Genomic DNA, 15,786 nt, shown 5'->3' on the forward strand with positions numbered 1-15,786 from the left:
GCGAAGATCAATGAGTCCCTTCAGAAGAAGTTGGCCTCTATAGACAAATCTATGGAGACTGCCCATGCCAAGATGGACGGATTCTCCACGGCTATGAAGAACCAGTTGAGTTTCAATAAGGTGCTAGATACTCAATTGGCTCAACTAGCTGCTTCTACACCTGCTGCTGAACTAGGAATTCCGGTGCAACCCGAGTCTACTCTAGAAAGCGTGAATGTCATCAATGCTATGTGGAAAGAGCCCCTTAGCAGGACACCCGTCAGCTATGCAGAGAAGCTCACACGCCCAAGAAGAGGTGTGTGGGGTAAGTTAGCAGCCACAATAAGAGAAGATCCCGGAACCCCAGTGATCAGCTGCTCAGTCTCTGATTATGAATTTGATCACACCCTTTGTGACCTTGGAGCCAGTGTCAATATCATGCCCAAGGTAACTTTCGAGAAGCTAGGCTATCCATCAATTTCCCCTACCACTATGTGTGTTCAGCTGGCAGATTCCACGATAAGATATCCAGAAAGAGTTGTGGAAAGGTTAATGGTAAAAATCAAGAATACCAACATATTGGTGGACTTCGTAGTCCTTGATATGGAAGGAGATCTTGAAATTCCGCTCATACATGGGCGACCATTCCTCAAGGATACAAATGCCAGAATTGATGTGGGGAGAGGAAGAATCAGCCTCCATATTATAGAAAAGATCATGAAATTTAAGTCCAAAACAAGAGAGAGGTATTCCTGATTCATGAGGATAGTGAGAAACAAGGGCTATGGCAGAGCCCGGTTGGGATGATCAAGACTATCACCCCTCTTCCAAGCCAGCTTGGGAGGATTGGAAAATTCATACTCCACCAACCGAGCTAGTGGAAGATGATCAGAAGATCCCTGACTTCATCGCCAATACAGTATGGGAAGATCTGGAAATCGTCTATCCAGCATCTGAGGATCCTGTTCCTGCGCCGCCTACGCCACCCAAGAAGACCAAGAAGAAATGGTGCAAGAAGAACAAGACGTCATCGACCGCAACTACTTCTCCAGGTATGGACGAAACAACCTCAACCTGATCAGGTATGGAGAAAGGTCCTGCTTTTCGGACCCTAAACCAAGAGCTAGCTTGGGGGAGGTTCTCTCCCCTAAGTGTAACACCCTAATCTAATTTTCCTATTTAATAATAAATTTAATTGGTTTATTTAATTCTTCTAAGGATTTAATTTGCTTAGCTTGCATTTAATCTAATTTTGTTGCATAAGCAATTAAAATTTATTTTAGGTTTAAACTTGTTTGTGCATTCAAGCTGGTGCATAAGTTTTATTTGTTTGTTTGAGTGCATAGGTTTTTGAATTCAAATTTGATTTGAATTCAAATTAGTTTGGGTGTAGTTTGAAAAAGAAAAAGGGAGAAGAAATAGAAAGAGGAAACCCAGCCCAACCCCTCTCCTAACCCAGCCCAGCCTGCACCATTCTTTTCCCCGCGCGGCCCGCTCGCCCCGCTCCACCTAGGCCCAGCTCTCCCCCTTCTCCCAGCTGCGGCCCAGCAGCACGCGGCCCAGCTCAGTGCTCCGCTCGGCCCGCCCGCTCTCTCCGCATGTCGCCCGCGACCATTGACAGCCCGGCCCCACTGTCAGGCCCGTCTTCCACCTCGCGTAACCGAACCCCGCGATCCCCGCCGAGACGCTCGCCGGCCTTCCAAACCCGGGCGCGCATGCCCAGGTCATCTCGCCGCCCTATATATGGCCCTCTCGCACCTCTGGAACCCTATCCCCATGACCTAGCCGCCATCCTAACCCTAGCCGCCGCGCTAGAACTCTGCGTCGCCGCGGGCACGACGCTCCGCTGCGCCCAAGCCCCACCGGAGCCGTGCACTAGCTCCGCCCGAGCCCTAGGAGACTCCCCGAGCTCTCCTTCCCCGGCCTAGGCCCCTGCAGCGCCGGATCTTCGCCGAATCCGCATCACCGGTGAGAAGCTCCGCCGCCATAAATTCTTCGCCACCGGCAATCCCCGATCCCTTCCTGACCCTGTTCCACTTTCACAGCACCCCGGCGCACCGATTGGAGAGGATCCCAGGCTCGGAGGAGCATCCCGCACCCCGGACAACGAACTCCGTCTAACGGCTCCGCCCGAACTCGTCGTCGGCGATCCTGCATCACGCCATCGTCCAATTCTGAGCTCGGTGAGCTACACCCCAGCCCCCTTTTCCTTTTGCATGAGTTGTCGTAGCCCATGACCCACACCAGCGCTCAGGCACCGCACGCCGAGGCCTCACCGCCGTAGCTCCGCCGTGGCGGGTGCCCTACAGCGCCGCCTAGCCCTCACCGTGCCTTGCCTTGGCCTGCACCGGCTCTGCGCACGCACGCAGAACCCACAGACCCGGATCCTAGCCCTAGAGTCACCCAGCGCGAGCGCGCCGGCGATGCACCACCGCGCAGGGCCGCCGCCGACGCAGCGCGTGCCGCATCCAGCCTCCCCGATGCCCTCAAAAGCCCCAGGTGGACTACACGTGTCGTGTAGTCCCCTCCCGACCCAGATCTCATCCTTTTTGACCCCGGGAAGGCCGAGAATGGCCATCTCCGGCGCAGCGCCACCGCGGAGCTCGACTCCGGTGACCCCGCGCCGCCGCCGTCGCCCCCTTTCATCCTGATCCATCCGATCCGCAATCAACGGATCAGATTAGATCCCGCGTACCTCTGCATTTTGGCGCACACGATCGCGCTCCAACGGCCCAGGGCCGTTGACCACGCTAGATACAGGTCAGCCGTGGCAGTTTTGCTAAAGACACCCCCATCTTTCCTGTTATCAACCCGCAGTCCACCTCTTTTGAAAAATAATTGCGGTTTGGCCCAGTTTTTAGCATCTAAGTCCCTGGACTTCTACCTTTTAGAACCTACGGTCCTGACCTGTCTTTTTCATGAGTTAAACCCCAAAACTAACCTTTAATTATGTTTTAGTCCCTGGTTTTTGCAGAAAACCCCTAGAAGCTTAGTTTTTCTTGCAGAAAAGCCCCTGGACCTTATTTTAGGCGCAGTTTTCGCGTTCTTTCTCCGTTTTAGGCGTTCTTTATATCCACGCGATCGTTGTAACGCGTAGAATAGTTTTAGACTAGTTTGGTGTGCTGTTTTTATGTACTGATGTACTGTTTCTTAGCTTTTGTTAGTGTTTGCTTGTGTGCTTATTGTGTGCCTTGCTTTTGGCCATGTGTTCGTGAGTAGACGGTGATCCATCTGAGGAGCCCCAGTACCAGTACCCGGAGCAGCCGTCTTTTGACCAGTTTGAGCAGCAGCAAGAGCAGTACAAGGAAGGCAAGTATAAAATGAACAACACCTATCACCTTAAATACATTTTCATACTGCATTTTAATACTGTATGCTTATAAGGACTTTCCAAGCCACTTTATATCCTTTATATATATATCCCTTGGGTTGCATTTTGGTTAGTTGTGCTAGGTTGCTGCGCTATAACACACATGGTCCTTTTTAATTAATTTGATTAATGGTATATGCAACTTAATTCTGGGAGTGGCCCGTTTGAGGGGCTGACGTCTCGTTATAAAATGGTTTTGTTAGAAACATGGTTTAGGGGGCCAGCACAGTGCTTACTGCTGGGTTGGCCACTCTCCATAAGGACCGGTTCATAGAGCGACAACCTGGGACAACAGCGCTACCACAAGACTGGAATGGGACGGTCTTGGCGTAATAATTAGGTCTTTTTGGTATGGAGTAACTTACCTGCGGGGCAAGGGTGGTAAGCTTCTATGTCCCTCGTACTGAGTGGGCTCGTCTGTGGTATTCTTGACGCCCACTAGACCTGCTACATAGTCGCCGATCCAACCCGTCGCGGTTACTCCTTACCAACGAGATTCTTTGTAAAGGCCTCGTAGTGAGTTTGCTAGTCATCTCACCTAAGGAAGTGTGATGAACAACTAGCGTAGCTCACGACTTGTGGGTAAAGATGTGCAACCTCTGCAGAGTGTAAAACTGGTATACTAGCCGTGTTCACGGTCATGAGCGGCCCAGATCCTCCTTTTGATTAGTGGGGTTATCTCCTTCCGACGAGGGGGGTGCCTCTCGGGGTTACCTTGGCTTGGTTCGGTTTGGTTCTCAGTAGTATCATGATTAATTTTGATTAATTACTATGTAACTGGGTTTATGGTAATTCATCAACTTGTAGTAAATAGCTTTAATAAAATTTTGCCAAGATTAAAAGCTAATGCAGTTGAGTTAGCTAACCTTAGAGCCTCATAGTTTGTGTTATACTTGTTGAGTACGAGTTGTGTACTCACCCTTGCCTCCTCTACACTTTTTCCTCTTGTTCTTGGGGATACTCTACTGCTGCTCAGTTCCTGCCGACGCGAGGGAGTTCACCCGGAGTTACCAGGAGTACGAGGACTTCTAGGTGTTTCGTCTCCCAGTTGACGTCCCTGTGGTGCCCAGCTTCCGAGAGGCTTCGTTTATATATTACGCTTCCGCATACTCTGTATCAGACATTTGGTCATTATTACAATAAATAACATTCGTATTCACTTTATTATATCTTTTTACGTGATATGTGCTGTGATATACTGTTCATTCTGTTGTATATACTGTGTGACTTGATCCTGGCACGTATATGATTGCTCGGTTTATGTCCTTTTATAAACCGGGTGTTACCGAGTGGTATCAGATCTATATCGACTGTAGGACGAAAGCCTAGATAGGACTGGTCGAGTTTTAAGTCTTTTTCTCTCTCAGCCTTGTCTGCTGAAACTATTTTGCTATTATACTCCTTGAATTCTGAATTTCTTACTCGTCTTCCCTTGATTTTTCTCTATAGAATTAGTTTCTGTAGCTTTGGCCCTGAAGTATCTCACCGACCCTTTTCAGTCTAGGATTCCCTGACCTCAGCACGATAGAACGTTCTGCGACGCGTTGTGTTAGTCGAGTCGTGTGTTAAACTCGACTAAAGTGTGAACTTTTGAATGCTTGTTATTATTCTATATGGTTGATTTGGATTTTTGGTTGATTGCATAGCTTAGTAGTTAAATTTATTTAATGAAAATCAGTCTTAAGTTAAAGTTAATTAAATAATAAAATGAGTTAGATCGTTGGGGGTAAAACCATCCACTCTATCCTCTCTACCTTTTCATGCCTTAGGCTTCTCCTGTCTTGCTTGTTGAGAAGAAGGATAGTGCGGAGAGGATGTGATATCTAGGGATTCACCGACAAGGACGTCACCGACGAGGACGTCGGTTTCTGTAAGGGGGGTAGGGATGTGACACCCCGGCATACAGATAGTACTGGAGAATTTGAGAATCTCTCAGATGAGGCCGAAGAGTTATTCTATTGTTCTCTTTTGCGGGTTTATGTGACATCTATCTAGAGTTAGCAGCAGTGATGCATGGGTAGTGTTGTTCAAATAAGATAGAACCTTACATAGTGAGGTTTTCTCTCTTCTTTGACCTTACCAATCTATGCTTCCTTTTATCCCAGCTCAGATGTCGGCAGAACAAAAAGATCTTGGAGACCATGCAATGGGTGATGGTGTTCATGCAATAGTTTCCGTGAAGCAGCCGACAACAGTACAAGATCAGTCTTCGCAAACAACATACCACCCGAAGAATTGTGAGAAAGCTTGTCCGTGTTGCCAATTCTATGGTGTTCCCTATCATCAAGTTCGTGCGATTGAAGATGAAGCCACAACTAGGAGGAACCAGAGGTTGTTCTCCAGTACAAAGAGAAAGAGGTCTCATCAAGAGCAGCTAGCAGAGGATTCCCTTTTCCTTGACGGTCCATCGGTCGATGAGCTACAGACCATCCAGAAGAGAAAGTATCCTGAATGCTCTATAGATACACAGGTCAAGAACCAATCACTCTATGATTATGTGGATGGGTTGACTATCACTATGAAGGTGATTCAGCCACGCGGCCACAAGGAGTCCAAAAAGCAAGCAGCAGAAATAATGCCAGATGTGATGTTAAGTTCACAAGGAGGTCAACCAAATAGTGCCATTCACCGCCATCGCCTGTGCTACCAATGCAGGCAAGAAGGTCATTATGCCAAAAGTTGTCCTAAGAATCAGCTGTCACCAGTAGCACCAGTTCAGGACCTTTCAACCATCCCGCGTACCAGTAGTGACGAGACCCACCTTATTTCCGGGAACTGCTCCAAGCAGGATACTCAGAATGATCAGGATCAGCGGCAGGTGATACCAGTGTGCAGTGATCGAACAAAGCGTGAGCAATCCAAGAAGCGACCAAAAGAGTACCTCCAGGGTAGAGTTCACCATGTGTCAGCAGAAACCATTCGGGATAATAATCCAGTCATTCTTGGTATGCTTCTGGTCAACTCTTTCCCAGCCTCAGTGTTGATAGACCCTCGTGCTACACATTCATTCATCAGCACGCAGTTTGCTGCTAAGCATGAGATATTGAAGCTTCCCATGAGGAAGAGAATGGTCGTCAAATCATCAGGAAAAGAACAAATCTCCAGTTACATATGTCCTCGAGTCAGCATGAGGATAGGCGAGGCAACCTTCTCTGAGAACCTTATTGTAATGGAGTCAACAGGAATCGACATCATTCTTGGTTAAGACTGGTCAGCTCGAAACAAACTTGTGATGCAGCCTACCAAAAGAGTGGTAAAGGTTCAGACCTCGTCAGGAGAGCAAATTGAGCATGAGGTTCAACATACTTCCAACTCAAGTCATGTGGGTATCTTAGAACTTAATCCCATCCTTGTTTCTCTTTGCTAGCCAGCCCAGAATCTCGGGACGAGATTCCTGTAAGGGGTAGGATTTGTAACACCCTAATCTAATTTTCCTATTTAATAATAAATTTAATTAGTTTATTTAATTCTTCTAAGGATTTAATTTGCTTAGCTTGCATTTAATCTAATTTTGTTGCATAAGCAATTAAAATTTATTTTAGGTTTAAACTTGTTTGTGCATTCATGCTGGTGTATAAGTTTTATTTGTTTGTTTGAGTGCATAGGTTTTTGAATTCAAATTTGATTTGAATTCAAATTATTTTGGGTGTAGTTTGAAAAAGAAAAAGGGAGAAGAAATAGAAAGAGGAAACCCAGCCCAACCCCTCTCCTAACCCAGCCCGGCCTGCACCCTTCTTTTCCCCGCGCGGCCCGCTCGCCCCGCTCCACCTAGGCACAGCTCTCCCCCTTCTCCCCGCTGCGGCCCAGCAGCACGCGGCCCAGCTCAATGCTCCGCTCGGCCCGCCCGCTCTCTCCGCGTGTCGCCCGCGACCACTGACAGCCCGGCCCCACTGTCAGGCCCGTCTTCCCCCTCGCGCAATCGAACCCCGCGATCCCCGCCGATACGCTCGCCGGCCTTCCAAATCCGGGCGTGCACGCCCAGGTAATCTTGCCGCCCTATAAATGGCCCCTCCCGCACCTCTGGAACCCTATCCCCACGACCTAGCCGCCATCCTAACCCTAGCCGCCACGCTAGAACTCTGCGCCGCCGCGGGCACAACGCTCCGCCGCGCCCAAGCCCCACCAGAGCCGTGCACTAGCTCCGCCCGAGCCCCAGGAGACTCCCCGAGCTCTCCTTCCCCGGCCTAGGCCCCTGTAGCGCCGGATCTTCGCTAAATCCGCATCACTGGTGAGAAGCTCCGCCGCCGTAAATTCTTCGCCGCCGGCAATCCCCGATCCCTTCCTGACCCTGTTCCAACTTCGCAGCACCCCGGCGCTCCAATTGGAGAGGATCCCAGGCTCGGAGGAGCATCCCGCACCCGGACCGCGAACTCCGTCCAGCGGCTCCGCCCGAACTCGTCGCCGGCGATCTTGCATCACGCCATCGTCCAATTCTGAGCTCGGTGAGCTACACCCCGGCCCCCTTTTCCTTTTGCCTGAGTTGTTGTAGCCCATGACCCACATCAGTGCCCAGGCACCACAAGCCGACACCTCACCGCCGTAGCTCCGCCGTGGCGGGTGCCCTGCAGCGCCGCCTAGCCCTCACCGTGCCTTGCCCTGGCCTGCACTGGCTCTGCACACGCACGTAGAACCCACAGACCCGGATCCCTACCCTAGAGTCGCCCAGCGCGGGGGCGCCGGCGATGCACCGCCGCGCAGGGCCGCCACCGACGCAGCGCGCGCTGCAACCAGCCTCCCCGAGGCCCGCAAAAGCCCCAGGTGGACTACACGTGTCGCGTAGTCCCCTCCCGACCCAGATCTCGTCCTTTTTGACCCCGGGAAGGCCGAGAATGGCCATCTCCGGTGCAGCGCTGCCGCAGAGCTCGACTCCGGTGACCCCGCGCCGCAGCCGTCGCCCCCTTTCATCCTGATCCATCCGATCCGCAATCAACGGATCAGATTAGATCCCGCGTACCTCTTCGTTTTTGTGCACACGATCGCAATCCAACAGCCCAGGGCCGTTGACCATGCTAGATACCGGTCAGCCGTGGCAGTTTTGCTAAAGACACCCCCATCTTTCTTGTTATCAACCCGCAGTCCACCTCTTTTGAAAAATAATTGCGGTTTGGCCCAGTTTTTAGCGTCTAAGCCCCTGGACTTCTACCTTTTAGAACCCGCGGTCCAGACCTGTCTTTTTCATGAGTTAAACCCCAGAACTAACCTTTAATTATGTTTTAGTCCTTGGTTTTTGCAGAAAACCCCTAGAAGCTTAGTTTTTCTTGCAGAAAAGCCCTGGACCTTGTTTTAGGCGCAGTTTTCGTGTTCTTGCTCCGTTTTAGGCGTTCTTTATATCCACGCAATCATTGTAACGCGTAGAATAGTTTTAGACTAGTTTGGTGTGCTGTTTTTATGTACTGATGTACTGTTTCTTAGCTTTTGTTAGTGTTTGCTTGTGTGCTTATTATGTGCCTTGCTTTTATCCTTGTGTTCGTGAGTAGACGGTGATCCATCTGAGGATCCCCAGTACCAGTACCCGGAGCAGCCGTCTTCTGACCAGTTTGAGCAGCAGCAAGAGCAGTACGAGGAAGGCAAGTATAACATGAACAACACCTATCACCTTAAATACATTTTCATACTGCATTTTAATATTGTATGCCTGTAAGGACTTTCCTAGCCACTTTATATCCTTTATATATATATCCCTTGGGTTGCATTTTGGTTAGTTGTGCTAGGTTGCTGCGCTATAACACACATGGTCCTTTTTAATTAATTTGATTAATGGTATATGCAACTTAATTCTGGGAGTGGCCCGTTTGAGGGGCTGACGTCTCGTTATAAAATGGTTTTGTTAGAAACATGGTTTAGGGGGCCAGCACAGTGCTTACTGCTGGGTTGGCCACTCTCCATAAGGACCGGTTCATAGAGCGACAACCGGGGACATCAGCGCTACCACAAGACTGGAATGAGATGGTCTTGGCGTAATAATTAGGTCTTTTTGGTTTGGAGTAACTTACCTGCGGGCAAGGGTGGTAAGCTTCTATGTCCCTCGTACTGAGTGGTTTCGTCTGTGGTATTCTTGACGCCCACTAGACCTGCTACATAGTCGTCGATCCAACCCTCGTGGTTACTCCTTACCAGCGAGATTCTTTGTAAAGGCCTAGTAGTGAGTTTGCTAGTCATCTCACCTAAGGAAGTGTGATGAACAACTAGCTTAGCTCACGACTTGTGGGTAAAGATGTGCAACCTCTGCAGAGTGTAAAACTGGTATACTAGCCGTGCTCATGGTCATGAGCGGCCCAGATCCTCCTTTTGATTAGTGGATTTATCTCCTTCCGACGAGGGGGGTGCCTCTCGGGGTTACCTTGGCTTGGTTCGGTTTGGTTCTCAGTAGTATCATGATTAATTTTGATTAATTACTATATAACCGGGTTTATGGTAATTCAACAACTTGTTGTAAATAGCTTTAATAAAATTTTGCCAAGATTAAAAGCTAATGCAGTTGAGTCAGCCAACCTTAGAGCCTCATAGTTTGTGTTATACTTGTTGAGTACGAGTTGTGTACTCACCCTTGCCTCCTCTACACTTTTTCCTCTTGTTCTTGGGGATACTCTACTGCTGCTCAGTTCCTGCCGACGCAAGGGAGTTCACCCGGAGTTACCAGGAGTACGAGGACTTCTAGGCGTTTCGTCTCCCAGTCGACGTCCCTGTGGTGCCCAGCTTCCGAGAGGCTTCGTTTATGTATTACGCTTCGGCATACTCTGTATCAGACATTTGGTCATTATTACAATAAATAACATTCGTATTCACTTTTTATATCTTTTTACGTGATATGTGCTGTGATATACTGTTCATTCTATTGTATATACGTGTGACTTGATCCTGGCACGTATATGATTGCTTGGTTTATGTCCTTTTATAAACCGGGTGTTACACTAAGTCAACTGTATCTCTTTATTTGCTTTCAATAAAATTTAATAAAAAACTTTTAAAAAAAAATAAAAACTTACTGCTTTATTTTTCTTTTCCATGATGCGCGGTAAGAATGTTTTAACTCCCTTTTGATAAGTTGAAAGGATGAGTTTTGCTTTGCTCTATCATGTCTGTTGTGCCTAGTTTGAAAATAAGAGTTCTCTTGAGTTTATATTCGTTGGTTATACAAATATCTTGCTAATAAACCTGAAAGTTCCATGAGTTGCATATGCTTGATCCGAGTCTAAGTTGTTATGAGTTCAGATATGGTAAATAAGGTTATGCAAGCTTGTTCTAGTGATGCTTGAAGTCTGGAGTTGTTTTTGAAAAAAAAATTAAAGGCAAGTTCCCCAGCGATATGCAATGTCCTACCAGAGCCATATGTCATATTCCATAAAAAAACCCTTATACATATGCTGCTTGATGTTCTGTTGAATTTCGTCAAATTGGGTGACCCTAGTGAGACACTCTTCATGCTTTCTCGATCATAAGCACGTACACGTCCCATCCATTTGCTATATTCCTACACTGGGAATTAGCACCACCATCCATTCCACATCTATAAATACTCCATGTCTCGATGATATCTCTCGTAGAACATCCCTGAAATAAAATAATGTTAGATTATGGTTGCCCCAAAAAGAGAAAAGATGGCATGCCAAAGAAGCATGACCCAAAAAAGAGAGAGAAAATGGGTAGCCATGTCTCAAAAAAAAAAGAGAGAAGAAAGAGACATAGGGATGATTCGAGAGAGAAAAGCCATTAGCTCAAGGAGTAAGCCATATTCATCCATCCATCCATCCACTCATACACTTGCACCTTTTGATCGAGATTGCATGACTTGTTTCTCCATGGATCCTCTCTTTGACTTAACAATAAATAGAATACAAGTGTGCCCTGTTCTTATCCTACCTTGAGCTCCACAAAGGCTTGTAGTAGTATGTAGCGAAAATGGCCTCTCATGCCATATTTCAATATAATGTTTTGGTGATTGATATAGACAACACAACACTTGGACTAATATGATTGTTAAGAAAACCATTCTCAGGCTTTTAGGTTCAAGTGATGACAAATAGAAGATAGGCGTAGCTAGGCCCGAAGGGCCACCCCTACGGGGGTTCCGCTACCCTAGGGTTTGGCACCGGATTAACCGGCGTTGGGTATTTTACACTCGTCGGTGCATTGACTTGGAGCACGTCTGGAAGTTTGGTTTCACCGGTTGAACCGACGTTAGGAAATTTGTATACGTCGGTGCATTGACAGATGAAGACAGAGGAAATTCTATACACCGGATGAACCGACGATTGGGTCTTGGTGAACGTCGGTGCAGTTGTCCAGAGAGTTGGTTTTTAGAGTTCAAATGGCAACTACATTCACCGGTTAAACCGACGTAGCATCGGTTGATTGCCTGTACATGTAACGGCTAGTTTTTGAGGCAGGTAGTTTTAGTATCACCGGTTAAACCGACGATGGCTTTGGAGGTACGTCGGATTAACCGGCGTTAAGTGTTTTTCTGGCAGCTTTTCTCCAACGGCTATATTTGCTTGGGCTGCCTATATATACGCCCAAGGCTGGGTCATTTGAGGTTGCTGGAGTTCAAGAAAGTATACAAGAGCTAAAGATCATCTCCAACCACCATAGAGCTTCATTGTACATCATATAGGCTTAAGCACACTTGTGAGAGTGCTTAGTGCTTGTTTAGGCTTAGTTCTTGAGAGAACTAGCTTGAGAGAAAGCCTTGCTGTGGCAAGCACCTTGTGTACTCGTCGTGTGACCCTCCGACTTGGTGTGGAGTGGCATCGACACTTTGTGCGGGGAAGGAGGCCCCTACTTGGTGTTAAAACTCCAAGATAGTGAAGACGGTGCCGTGGTGACGCTTCGAGATAGACGGTGGCGGTGACCTCGTCTTTGTGACTTGGTGTCACTTAGCCTTTGCTTGTCGGGAGCCTTGGAGGCGTGGCAAGACGGTGATCAAGCGAAGAGACTCAGCATCACACTTGTTCGTGTTGGACAAGTGGCCGTGGACGTAGGGAGGGACTTTTGGTGTCCTAACCGAACCACGTTAAATCATGTGTCTTGGTGTCTTCACGGGAGTTTGCATATCCTCTCCCTTACCGCTTTACTTACCGCATTACGTTTCCGCATTTACTCTTACTTGCTTCCCTTTACCTTCCTAGTTAGTTTGATTAGGATTGGCTATAGGTTGCAAGTCTTTTGAGGTAAGTAGAGGGTACCATAGATAAACCTTAGTCATAACTAGCATGTGTAGGACGTGTTAGGTTTATCTTATGCAATTAGATTGAGCCCTAGGTTAAAAAGCGATTAGCGACCCTATTCACCCCTCCCCCTCTAGGGTCGGACACCCCGGTGATCCTTACATAGTAGGGAAGACCAAAGACAGTCACTGCCCTGGTAAGGAAATACAAGATGAGTGCCTCGAGAGAGTTATCCTGGGAGCTTTGCCATGTTTTCAAAATTCTTTCAAAAAAGTGTCTCCAGATGGATTGCGGATCTATGAACAAGTGAGTACTACTTTATGCACCGTTCTAACTCTCAACAGCCCAAGACAAAGAGACAGCTAAAAAGCCCCATGAGGGAGGAAGGTAATTGAGCAAAGGTATGGTAACCAACTTATTTAAGTTATAGATGAATCTCTTTGCTTCAGACTATGACATGACAGGCAAGGTACGAGTCAAAGTGATTTTCTGAACAACAACTTGATTTGTTCTACTTTGCTCGGGACAAGCAAAGGACATCTTGGGGGATCTTGTTGACGCTCACTAACGACCATTTCCAGGCATTAACTTGATTAGAAAATCATGAGAGTTTGCATTTCTTACATGCATCCTTATCCAATAAAGTCCCTAAACCACACTTTACCTTTTAGAATATGCAAGTTGTATTTTTAAGCTAATATACAGGTTACAAGCACACTTTGGCCCGACATAAAATCACATAAATTATCAGAGCACCGATTCAGGCTCAGATGGACCAAAAGTTATGCAAGAACCCAATTCAAACAAGTCAAGACAGGCCAACCCCAACGTGGATCAGACAAGGAGGCCCAAGACAGCCTGCCAGAAGAAGTTGGGGCGGTTGGTGGCCCGGGCAGGCCAACCGATCTACCTGGTCGGCCGACCTGGCCCGTGGGCCCCACCGCCTCAACCAGGGCACGTGGCGTCTCCCCATTGGTCCCCTACGTCGGTTGTGAAGGCTTCACTCCGTGGCTCCCTGCTATAAATACAAGGGGGTGGAGAATAGGATACACACACACCACACACCTCTCATCTCCTTTCTTGGTTTGCTTGTATAGTCTTTAGGCTTAGTGGAGTTTAAGAGAAGTCTAGGAGTCATCGAGTCGCCAGAGTTGCTCGAGAGTCTTGTATGGGTTCATCTCTAGCTCTCTCTCTTGGTTACCGATATCTGCTTGAAGTATATTCTGAGTTATCGAGTATATGCTTCTAGTCATGGTTGCGTTATTATTCAATGCTTGCATTGCATGATCACCATGTGCTGGAGATGGTTAGTCTTTTGTTCGTAGAACTCTATAAACTGCTCCAGTATTCATATGATTGCTCTAGTGTGATGTCTGTCCATCCGGAGGGTGGGGGCTCCGTGCGGGACACTAGAGTATCCCTTACAAGTGTAGACATGGTGTCTTGATTAGCTAAGAGTTGCTGGATGTCAACTATACCCACGGTTTGTAGAGGTAGTCGGCAGGTGGTGACAACCCTGTTCGAGCCTTTTAGTAATCCTCCACGTTCGGTATGGGGGCTAGGAGGTACATAAAGTCGCCGGGGTCTACGGGCTCCTCCCGTTACTTCGATAGCGATCACCCTATTGTGTAGTTTAATCTCTGACGAGCTAACCAATGAGAAAGTGTAGATATAGCTAGCCTAGCACAGTTGACTCGAGCTCTGACTTTTACCTTGCTCCCGGTCTAAAGCATCTTTTATCTTTTATTTATCCAAGAGGGTAGTTTGTGTGTGTGTGTGTCACACTACCTCCTACCATGTTATTATCTTACCCCTGTTTATGCATGAGAATATCCAATTTAGATAGAGTTCACCAACTAATTTATATATCTTCTCACTCATTGCCTTCCCTGCGGAAATATAAATGACACCCCGATATACTCCCGGGTAAAATGCTACAGCGGTATTCCATGCGCTTGTGGATTTATTCGTGGTTCATGAAATACTGCCACCCCAAATTGGCATCTGCGGGCGTCATCGCTGGTGACGTTGGTAGGCGCCAATAGGGACCATCCTATAATTTCTAGGTTGTGAGTGCACAGCCCTCCTAACCCAAGCAGTTGCATGACTTTCTCCCAAGCTACTAACAAAACCCACCATTTGCCTCCTGTCGGTGTTTACCGCCAAGCCTGCTCAGGGATACCCTTAGCAGTAAGGTTTGTAGGTAGGGATCGGCTGCTCTGGAACTCTATGGTACAAGGAACACAAAGATTTAGACAGGTTCGGGCAGCGAGTTGCGTAATACCCTACGTCCTCTGTGGTTGTTTGTATTGCCTTAGGTGTTGATGTGTTTTGAGGGGGTCCCTGCCCACCCTTATATATCTGGGGGGACAGGGTTACATGGAAAGTCCTAGCCGAGTATAGTTGGAGTCCTACTATAACACAATCGGGTAGTTTCCTTTGTACTGCAGCTAGTTCTACGCCTATTTGGGTAGTTACAAAAGAGGTAAGGTACATCCATGAGCTATCCCTTACTCTAGAACTTTCTATGCCTATAAGCAGTCCCACTGTCCCGGGTCTGACAAGCCCCCGAGCTCTTCATAGCCGAGTCCTGCAAGCGTTGAGTACTTGGCTGGGCGTCTTCGAGTACTTCAAGTAGTCAGAACATTCTTCTGGTTGCTTCTGAGCCTTCCTTCAGACACGTCGAGTAGTCCTCCAAGTACTTCTGGTTGCTCCGAGGCTGTGAGCTGCTCAAGCCCCGAAATCTTGATCATATATGGTGCGCGAAGTACTCGCGCTCCATATGGAGTCGCCCCCGAGCCTTAGGTTGAATCGCAGAATCAGGCTATGGGTCACTTCAGTCTTTTTTCGTCATTACTTTCCAAAAAAAAATTGAAAATTAAATCTCTGATGCACATATCCCGCAGCCCCCGAGTCTTGAATTTAAATCTCTCAATTTAGATTTAAGAATAAAAAACTCATGGCAAAATTTGTGATGAAACTTTCCCGAAAAGGAAACAATCCGTTGATCTTCCAGGTATTCACAAAATTGCCATCAGAAACCTTATAAACCCGTTCAGTAACTCCTAGGTTTTTTATCCTCTTAACTCTTGGCCACCGTCAAATTCATATTTACATTTTTCCAGTGCTTGTGGCATCTGTTAACCCCTCTCGTAGCCCCCGAGCCTGAATCGTGACATTGAGATGGCTCCCAAGAAGAACAACTCCAAGATCGAAGATGAAGCTATTGCCAATCTTTCCACAGGCTGGCGCAGAAGCAAAATGTGTGAATCA

Source organism: Panicum virgatum, chromosome 9N, assembly GCF_016808335.1.
Source record: "Panicum virgatum strain AP13 chromosome 9N, P.virgatum_v5, whole genome shotgun sequence".
Classification (NCBI taxonomy): Eukaryota; Viridiplantae; Streptophyta; class Magnoliopsida; order Poales; family Poaceae; genus Panicum; species Panicum virgatum.